The sequence below is a fragment of the Coenobita brevimanus genome, chromosome 63 (genome assembly GCF_032717465.1).
Source record: "Coenobita brevimanus isolate Jiangsu-jjx chromosome 63, ASM3271746v2, whole genome shotgun sequence".
Lineage (NCBI taxonomy): Eukaryota > Metazoa > Arthropoda > Malacostraca > Decapoda > Coenobitidae > Coenobita > Coenobita brevimanus.
In genome coordinates, this window is record NC_137016.1 from 6,354,807 (window position 1) to 6,365,405 (window position 10,599).

At 42.8% G+C, this 10,599-nt stretch overlaps 1 protein-coding gene across 1 annotated transcript in view; it reads left to right on the forward strand.

Moving 5' to 3' along the window:
• Positions 1–575: 575 nt before the first annotated feature.
• Positions 576–10,599, forward strand: part of LOC145404465 (ras-related and estrogen-regulated growth inhibitor-like protein) — a 392,258-nt gene continuing 382,234 nt past the window's right edge. Inside the window, exon 1 of the mRNA XM_080275991.1 lies at positions 576–614. The gene's annotated coding sequence lies outside the window, so the exon portion shown is untranslated. The remainder of the gene's footprint in view (positions 615–10,599) is intronic.

Consider the following 10,599-nt stretch of genomic DNA (forward strand, 5'->3'; position numbering starts at 1 on the left):
TTAGTTGTTCCCGGCATCCTTCATTGCCATTTTTACGTTTATTCAAATGCATGAACTGTTAAATGTGAATCTACCTTCCTTTATAAATTATGTGATTCTTTTAATGCTTATAATAAATGTCAGTTGCAAAGTTCGTCTTCCCAAACAGCGTATTAGCCCTTCTATTGCCAGTATTGCGCCCTGCCTCCCCTATGTTTGGGCTATATCCGCCACGAACTGGGTGAAAGCGGTTGCTAACGTGAATGGCGAGGAAAGGAAGAGATGCAGGTGGTGAGGGGAGGTTGGTGCAGGTGAGTGTAGGGGTTAGATGTGAAGGTTGGGGAAAGGGGTTGGTGCCAGGGAGAGGATTGGGTTAGGTGTGGATGTTGGAGGGGGGGGGGAAGAGGGATTGGTGCCAGTGGGAGTGAGGTTAGAGGGTTGGTGCCGGTGGGGGTGAGGGTAGGGGATGATGCCAGGGGTGAGAGAGTTTGATGAGATGTGGAGGTGAGAGGGAGGAGTTGGTGCCAGGGAAGGGAGGAGATAAAGTGTGATGAGGTGAGAGGGGCTTGGTGTCACAGAGAGGAGGGACTGAAGACGTGTGGTGGTGCCAGGGAAACAGGTGGGGGGATCTGAAGGTGAGTTAATGACGCCAGAGTTGGAAGATTAGAGGTTAGAGGGTCAGGGTTTGGCACAGTACCGGGAGGAGGTATATGGGGGATTAAGCTGGAGAGGAGGATTAATTAAAGAGACGAGGGGGGGAGGGGAAGGTGTGTAAGACGGCCGGATGTGGGTGACAGGTGGAGTGCGGATATGAGTTAAAAATTCATATGATTTTCACACATTTATATTTAGATTTTCGACTTAATGCGTAACCAGAGTCAGGAGGTGGGATTAATTTTTTTTTTTTTTTTTTTTTTTTTTTTTTTTTTATAGCAACGTCTATAAAGTTTGTCACCAGTTTGCTTTGATTCATGTAACAGTCACTTACCCTTGTTTACTTGTGTTCATCTATTCGCTGCTTCCCCTTTGCTGATATATTTTCTAATGTTCATTCATCAACAAATCCATCTCGCTATTTAATTACCTGTCTGTCATTTTTGTCTGTTCATTTTTATCAGTGTTTCAGTTTACGTAGCTATCTACCTCAGTCAGTCCATGTACATATTTACGGGAGGCTACATATTCACCCCCGTCTGTATGATTTCATTGTAATCTGGTGGGTGGTTGGGCGGTGGGTCACGGAAGCGGAGGTAGTGTATTCATCCGCGTCAGTCTGTTTGTTTGTCTATCTGTCTTTGCACAGGATGACTCAAAAAGTTGCTACCGGATTTCAGTGAAAGTTGGTCAATAGGTGGACAGTGGGTCAAGGTAGAGTTTATTAGAGTTTGAGGTGGATCCGGATCCGGATGCTGGAATAGATAATAAATTTTACTGGCATTCGAGTAGGTATGCGCACTCAGAGATTGTGTCATAGGGCTGACTAAGACCGTAAAATTGATTAACTAAGAGGCCGTATAAGTATTCGTCTGACGAAAGAGGAAGTACAACAGAAAGCCATAAATTTAATTAGAGTTGGAGCTTCTATGCGTTCCCCAAGTGTTTTTTTTAGTTATATATTAATCGATCTTTCTTCGTATCTGCACACCTGTTTGTATGTCTCTCTACTTCCTGTCCTGACACCAAATCCCAGAGTTCATTCAGTAAGGCTGGTACGATATCCCAATTTCTTGCCATTCCCCATCACTTACACATCCTCCCAATCCAAACCATCTATTTTCGAGCTCTCCTTTCTATTGGATGCTACGTGCTATAATATCTGCCAGGAAACGGGTTGGAGACATTGAACTGACAGAGGCCTACTTTTAGCATTAATGTCCCAAGGATGCAAGAAATGGTTCTGCACACCCAGCTTTCTCAATAATTTTATTCTAGTGTTCTTATGTTCTAAAATAGCTTGTTGGCTGCATCATAAAGTCATATCCTGTCTAGCACCAGATCCCAAGAGTTTCTCCTGGGTGGCCACTACAACGTCTCATCCAAGTCAAACTCCTTCATGTCACAGTTGACGCGCTATTTGTCTGTTAGGTAAGAGGTGGGGGACAATGGATGAAGAGATTGCTACTTGCGTTCTTGTCTTAGATGTTTATACTCAGCTCTCCTAATCCTCCCGCCAGTGTGTCCTATGTTATGAAAGTGTTTCTCAGCATCAACATCGAGCATCCATTCTCTAGGATTCCCTCGAGCGACTACAGCGAAATCCCATCCAAACCTCTGAAACATGGCCCATTACACAAACCTCAGACTACTCCTCATACTAGGTAGCAGATGAATATCATGAGTGCACAGTTTGTGTTTTTGGTCCGGATTATCGTCAGAAGCCCCCTAGCACCTCTCTCCTTAGCAACCTGTTTTTAACTACGGCTGGTTATTATCAATCTGTATGTTATTCATGCCGAGTATGGTGGTATTTAAGTGATTAAAATGACACAGAAGAGGAGAGTAAGGAGCAGAAAGCAAAACAAATCGCTTAGGGTGAGGTGTTAGGGAGCTTCCTTAACCGACGAGAATACGGGTCTTTGCTCCGCAGTTTGCCGCGAAGAAATCAGAGAGAAGAATATTATTTACATACTGAAAAGGCGCCTATTCCAGTATGTAAACATGATTCCCTCTGTCATAAGCATATTCATTCATTTATATATTTGCATATTTATTTATTTTACACTCCCATTTAGGGGATGACAAAAGGTTTTCCTGTCTACAACGTGACTTTATATCATTCAGTTTTTTAGCGTCTCCTAGTGGTGATGGGGTAAAGTGAGTAGGTGTCTAAATCATCCAGTCAAAAACGTCTCTCCTAACATGAATAAAAACGTTATTATTAAGATGTAAACATAAAAACTCGTGACCGTACTGATGGAATTAAACTACACTGGAGGTCCACTACAGCAGATGGTGAGTGAATCAGAGGCAGGAGTAGCCATGCTCACTTAGCCAAGAATGGCCTGACGCAACTGAGCTATTAGGGGACAGTGTTTATACAGAGATAGATAGATAGATAGATAGACAGATAGATGGATGGATAAATGGATAGACTGAATGACTGAATGACTAATGAGCTGATTGATTGACTAGTTGACTGACTGATTGGCTGACTGATTGATTGATAGATTGATATACATAGAAATAGACAGACATAGAGAGAGAGAGAGAGAGAGAGAGAGAATGATAGACAAGGAGACATACAGACAGAAAGAAAAGGGAAAAGAGCTGGCTAGATGGACGTATGAATGGACGGACGAAGAGAGAATGAGAGAGAGAGAGAAAGAGAGAGAATGACAGACAGGGAGACAGACAGAAAGAAAAAGGGAAAGAGCTGGCTAGATGGACGAATGAATGGACGGATGACCTATGAATCAGCCTCAGATGCAGTCATGGTCACTGAGCCAAGAATGCCTTCACTCATCTGTTTAACTCGAGGGAAGATGTTTATACAAAAGCCACACACTTTTCATTACTATTCTGAGCCACGAAACTGACAGACAGACAGTTAAAAGCAGATTTATAACGTGTGTGTGTGTGTGTGTGTGTGTGTGTGTGTGTGTGTGTGTGTGTGTGTAACCGTTGTTATGACGATCTTGAGCCAGTGAACATGACATTTGGTGTCTCTAAGGTCAGAGAGAGAGAGAGAGAAGGGTGAGATGTGACACAACGCGTAAATACCCTTACTTAAGTGGGAGGAGGATGCTGTTGGTCGGCGAGAGAGAGAGAGAGAGAGAGAGAGAGAGAGAGAGAGAGAGAGAGGGCAGATAATTCATATTTACATCGTTAGTCCTACATAACATTTTTTTTTCTTTCACCATCCCATATACTGTACAGTGCGTTGGCCGGGTAATATTCAGAGGCAGAAGAAAAAGTAAAACGAGTGCAAAAGAAGTAACAACGAAGTGCTCACTGAAACTGGGTCACACCTTCATTTACACACCATCCATGCCTCAATATTACGAAAAAGGAGAAGTATTACGTGCGTGTTAGGCAAGCTTCTGTTTGTGTAAAGTTTGGTGGCCGTGAGAAGTTATAAAGCGATGATGGAAAATCTAGTTCATCGCTTAAGGGAATAAAAGCGTGTCGTGAGTGGCACCGCTGGTAGAGTAACATCACAGTGTTTCCATAGAACGTAGTCTGATTATACTCTTGCTGTGCCAGGTGAATCTACTAAGTATGGGAGGGCACACCAGGGTTTATATTTCAGTTACGTTCTGGTATGGTCTTAGTATTTGGCGTACAGTAATTGAGATATCACTGTTTGCATGTAGAGGTGATCAGAAGGACAACATAGCCTCATTATTCACCTGCCTACCTTTCTTACTTGAATGGAAACTTCAGACATAGCATTCAAAACATGCTATATGGTATTGTCTAAGTGTATGGTGTACGAAATGTTTTTGTGTATGGCTGTATTAAGGGTCAGTAGCAGACCCATTGCCTCACCATACCGCATCACTACCTACAGTGCTTTTATGGAAATTGTGAACTTTATCTTCAATATATGGTGTTTTGATATGGAGTTGGTGTGTGGTGTACGTGACATGTTGGTATTTGGTTGCACTGAGGGTGCTGAGTGGATCCTACCCTCTCAAGACTACCCTCCCCCCCTTTCCTTTCATCGTTATATAGAAAATGAGGATTTTATTTACAAAATATGGTCCTCTGGTTTGGTGTTAGTATGTAGTGTGCGTGATATATTAAAGTCTGGTTGCTTTGAGGGTAAGCATACAACCTAACCTATATTGGCAAAGTGGGAATTACTGTTTTTTTTTTTTTTTTTTTTTTTTTTACGGTGTTCTTATATCTTGGTAGCTTGTGGTGTACTTCCACTGGCCTAGATTTATTCTGACTTCAGAGAGTGATGACGTCTGTGAGCAGATACAGCTTCTTGAATATAAATTTTAAGGCAGGCAAAAAGTCAAATTAGGTAGTACAAGGACATGACATGCAGAACCATTCATTATTTGTAGCCACATCTGCCGCTCGTTTTACACCGGATCAATTTATATTTTCTGACGTTTTAATACTTCCTACAGCTTCAACTTTCCTGTCTTTGAAATAAATGACTTTCCAGTGTAAATATTAATCTGTAGGTACCTAGGTTTATAATGAAGAGAGGGATGCTTACGCAGGACATCCCTCTGACAAGAGTTGAATCCATGTACATCTATGGAGTCCTCTGGTGGTCCTTAGGTGAACCACTGGATCTCGTGAGGGTGTCGTTTCCCTAGTTTACATCCAGATCAACTCTCTCTCTCTCTCTCTCTCTCTCTCTCTCTCTCTCTCTCACACACACACACACACACACACACACACACACACACACACACACACACCTGGCAGGTAAATCAGCAGAGTCCCTACATACCCTTGCCATACAGACTAGTTCATAGATGGTGTTTCAGGTCGACGCATTATAAAACTATATGGATGCCGATATCAGTGTCTAGAGTCGACCTGAAATGCACTGATTTCATATTTACTAATAGCCTAAGAGTGGCATTGTTAATTTTTGTCATACTGTCACCATAAGTTAATTGCTTCAACCCCGGCACTAGCATACAACCATTCGCATCATTAGGATCATGCCCCGAATTTTATATCACGATCTTTCACTAGTTTTCTCTGTCACAAGGGGAGAGAGAGAGAGAGAGAGAGAGACTTTGTAATGCAGCCCGTCACTCTCTTAGGAACTGCTTAGCTATCCTGCTGCAGTTATCATTTCTTATGCTCCTACACATCAGCATCATTTTCACAGACACCATCATCATTATCATTCTCATTAGTGTGACTTTTATCCACCCTTCAGATGGATTGAGACAGGAGTGAAAAGATGGAAAGATAAAGTATATGAGGAGGACGTTTCAAGAGCATACCGAGCCAAAAAGCCAAACACACCGAGTAAAAAATAATGTTGAGCTGGATCTGACCTGAGTTGTGCCAGTGCCTTGACCTCTAGAGCCTATCTGGGGAACTAGGCAAACAGGGTAGAAGGGTGTGGGGTAGGGGGTGATGGTAGAGGTGCAGGGTTTTGTCAGGATGAGGGTAGGGGTACTGTATTGAGGTGAAGGTTTGGAGGGGTAGAGAGGTGTGGGTATGTGGGTTGAGGTGTGTGGGTTGGGGTGTAGGAATGTGGGGATGAGGGATGAGTTGATGTTAAAGTTGTGTGCATGAGGATAAGAATGTCAGGGGGAGGTTATGAGGGTGCCACATTGAAGGGGTTATGAATTAGGATAAGGATGTATCGGAATCAAGGAAGAGGTGTGTTGCGTGTGGTGGTAAAGGTAGGGGTGTGGGTGTGAGAGAGGATGTGTGGTGGTGATGATAAGCTTGTCTGGGTGAGGGAAGGTGAGTCATTGTGATGGCAGGGGGTGTGGGGGTTGGGGAAGTGTGCCACAACCAAACACTCAGGATCCACTGACCCTGTTGGCAGTTCCGAGCATGGCAGTCACACTCACCACGACGCCATCAGTCGTCTGTGTTTGGGAGGCGGCAAGTTCTTTCACTTCCTCCGCCTGTCATTCCGTCTGTTATCACTCATTCCTTTTTTTTTTTTTTTTTTTTTTTTTTTTTAAATGTGTCCGACTCTGGGCATAGGCTTCACAGCCTGCTATCAAGGCCCAGCAGTCCTCCTACATACCATACACCTCTACATGTCACACTATGGCGCTAACACCCACCGTCCATATTGAATACATGCTAGGGCTGTCTCATACAGGACTGGTGTATTAGTATTAGCGGGGGTATTTTTACGACATCCCGGCTGGTCTTCTGGTAGATCAGTAAAGCCTGATTTAATGAAATTCAAATCCTTAAACTGTTCCCTGCCCCAGCCGGGATTCGAACCTGGGTCCGTTAGGACTGCAGGCCACCTCTCTACCGATTGAGCCACCGCCTCCCCCAATACTGTCCTATGTGTTGTCAAACTCTGTTTTTGTCACTCTGTTTCTGTTTGTTCTAGTTGGTATAACAGGCTTCGGCACTCTTCTTTGGCTACTTACGTTGTACTGTATATCTTAACACGGCGTTGAAGTGATACCTTCATGTGGTGGCACCAATATAACCGGACGGATCTATTGCCAGATTATATGAGAATCCCTCAACACCCTATCTCCCCAAATCAGGGTGGTGAACTGCTGGCGAATGATAATTTCAGCCTGCACTCCACCGTATTAGCGTCAGATGACCCTGAGACCACGACAAACAAACAAACAAAAACATTGGCAAGCTCTTGTATCTTATCCCAAACTGATATCGACATACTGTAGTTTGCATCAGTAATATATTAAACGATGTTTAGGCACAATGTGCTGAATAAGTTGTTAAGGAAGAGGTATTACGATATCCAGTGCCAGTTGGAATACGACCCTTTGTGTTTGGGATAATCACTTTCTTTCACTTCCCTCTTTGTCTTTTATGTTAGTTGTTGCCTTTCCTTCTTCCCTTCATCACCCCTGTCCCTTCCTCTCTGCATCACCTCTCTCCCTTCCTCCCTCCATCACCTCTCTCCCTTCCTCCCTTCATCACCTCTCTCCCTTCCTCCCTCCATCACCTCTCTCCCTTCCTCCCTCCATCACCCTTTTTCCTTCCTTCCTCCATCAACCCTTTTTCCTTCCTTCATCACCCCTGTCCCTTCCTCCCTCCATCACCCCTGTCCCTTCCTCCCTCGATCACCCCTATCCCTTCCTTCCTCCCTTCATCTCCCCAATCCCTTCTCCTCCCCCCTCTCTCTCTCTCTCTCTCTCTCCTTTCTATATGTGATCAACTTCTCTCTTCATTTCTCAGTCCTTCCATCCACCATCACTCTACGTGTGTATGTCGTTTTGTGTATTATCTTTGTTGGCACCTTTATTCACCCCTCTGTCTCTCTCTGTCAACCAGTGTTTCATTACTCCCTGTCTCTGACGCTGTTGTTCCTCCTACTATGACTTTCAGCACCTTATTCCACTCCCTCTGTCTGCCTTTCATTCCATATCTCTCCTTGGCTGTTACAGTCCATCTTTCTCTGTTTGCCTTTTATCTGTTATCCCTCTGTTGGCTCTATACCACGCCCTGTTTCCATCTGTCTTTCATCTGTCTGTGATCACTCTGTTGGGACCATCTCTCCCTCTCTCTCTCTCTCTCTCTCTCTCTCTCTCTCTCTGAACAAAATTACTCAGACTTCATTTTTTTTTGTTATTAAGCAAACTTGTTGGAAGGGTTAAAGGACCACCGTGAGGGAACCTATTGTTTTTTAGAACAATAGGTCTAAGGAATGACTAAGGATCAAACGCTGACCCAGTAAAAATCATATTAAACAACTTTTACCTCAAACACTTGGTGAATGGAATTAAAGCAAGAATGAGGCTATTCAGTTTTTGGAACAATCAGTGAAAGATCAAGGTCAGAAGGCATGGCCAAGTTTCGACCCGTGTGTGTGTGTTTTAGCAAAATAACTTAACCAATTTATTTTTTCAGATTTTAATCAAACTTGGTGGGACCGTTGTGGGTCAGCCACAACAGTCAAAGATCAAACTTCACATGAGGTCATGTAAATAATTTATATCCGATTTAGAGTAAACTTTGTGGGAGACTTGAGGGTAAGGCAAGAATAAAACAAATTATTTTAGCACAATCAGTCAAAAGTCAAGGTCACACAGCAAGGTCAAAGGCCAAAGTCATAGTACAAGGACAAGTCTATTTTGATATTTTTTGAACCAAAATTGGTGGAAAAGTCAAGGGTTAAGGTTGAACATGGGAGTTCAGTTTTGAGAACAAACAGTCAGAAATCAAGGTCACAGGACAAGGACAAATTTCGACGACTGTATCTGTGTGGGAAGAGAATATCACAAATATGTTTTTGTTCTATTTTAACACAGCTTATTGTAAGGGCTTCATGTCAGCCAATGGGTCCCCCCCCCCCTTTTTTATCACAACAATCAGTCAAAGGTTTAGGTTAATGCTAGTGTTAACTAAAACAGTCTGTCTGATTTGGAGCAAACGCAGTGGCAAAGATTTCATGTTAAGAATAATCACTTAAAGCTCAAGGTTACAGGGAAAAGATTAGTGTCAAAATCACAGGGTAGATATAGTGTTAATCTAGTTTGGACTAAACTTAGTTGAAGGGTTAAGGCTTAGGCAAAATGAAGTAATTCAGTTTTGAGAGCAATCGTTCGAAGGTCAAGGTCACAAGGCAAAATGAAATGTTTAGGCGGACCTATTGGTTGGCCTGGGTGTTGCGTCCTCTGGGTGCTCCTTGTTATTGTTGTTGTTATAATCATCATCATCATCATTACTACACCCGCCCTCGCGATGCCAAAGCTGGATATTGCTTTCTTTGGTGTGTGTGTGTGTGTGTGTGTGTGTGTGTGTGTGTGTGTGTGTGTGTGTGTGCAAAATAACGGGAATCTTTTTGGCACTATTTTTAACTAAATTTGGTGGAAGGATTTATGGTCAACAAAGGAGCTGAGCCATTTTTTAAAAACAATAGGTCAAAGATCAAAGTCATAGTGTAAGGCAAAGTCTGACCCAGGTAGGAGTAGCAAGTATTTTCATTTGATTTTTCCTAGACTTAGTGCAGGGGTAGAGAGTAACAAAGAAATATTAGTCAATTTTGAGATTAGTCAGACAAAGGCGAAGGTTGCAGGACAAGGTCAAAATTCTATCCATGCGTCTGTGTGTATGAGCAGAAATAACTAAAACTTTTTGACTCGAGATTAACGTGAAAAAACAATACTGAAGCTGAATAATACTGGTGAAATATTCTGGTGATTCTTTAAGGCACTTGCGTTAGCGTCTCGGTCAGTACAAGAATGTCACAAATTGAAAAGTTTATTTCAAAATGGCATTGCATAAGACCACACTAAACCATTTCTTTAAGCAAGACTTACTGATGTATTTCGTTCAAACCGAGAACCATTATTGTCATATGTTCACCAGCTCTCTTCCTAGAACCGTATTAAGAAAGGACAACAGTAATTCCGTAAACAAACGAAAGATGGCCAGTGTTTCATTCATTCCCTGCTCTATCAAGGGAGGGATGACCCTGTACAATGGAGGAAGGGAGCAACGCTTCCGTCCCTTTTTTTCTCCCCTCTCCACATTGCTGCTACGTGACATTGTTTAATCCCGCTGGGTGAGGTTCTGTTGCGTGTGTCCCCGGGGACGAACGTTGGCCTTTGGAGAGAAGCCTGATGTAAGTGAATACTGCAGCCGACACTGACCAGTGATCGACACAGAATTCACCAACCTCTACTGCTTCCGGTATATGTGTATACAGTATCACGATTTCATGTTTTGGGTTAAGGTTTCCGTTAGACTAGATCATGTGCGTGAGTGAAGTATGTTGATTTAAGTTTCATTGCTGTACATGGTTCACTTTTCTTTGTAATTAATAAATTAACTATTTTCTACCCTTCCTAATTTGCACTTTGTGCTCCATTACTGGCCAGCTTCGTGCTCCGCTTATTGTTAGTCATGTTTTCTTTCTTTGTTTCTTTTTTTCTTGTATTCGTTAATGTTTAATTGTGGCAGACACTTCTACCCTCAAGAATTAACCACTAAACTTGGACACAATGACCAGCCTATGACCTAGTA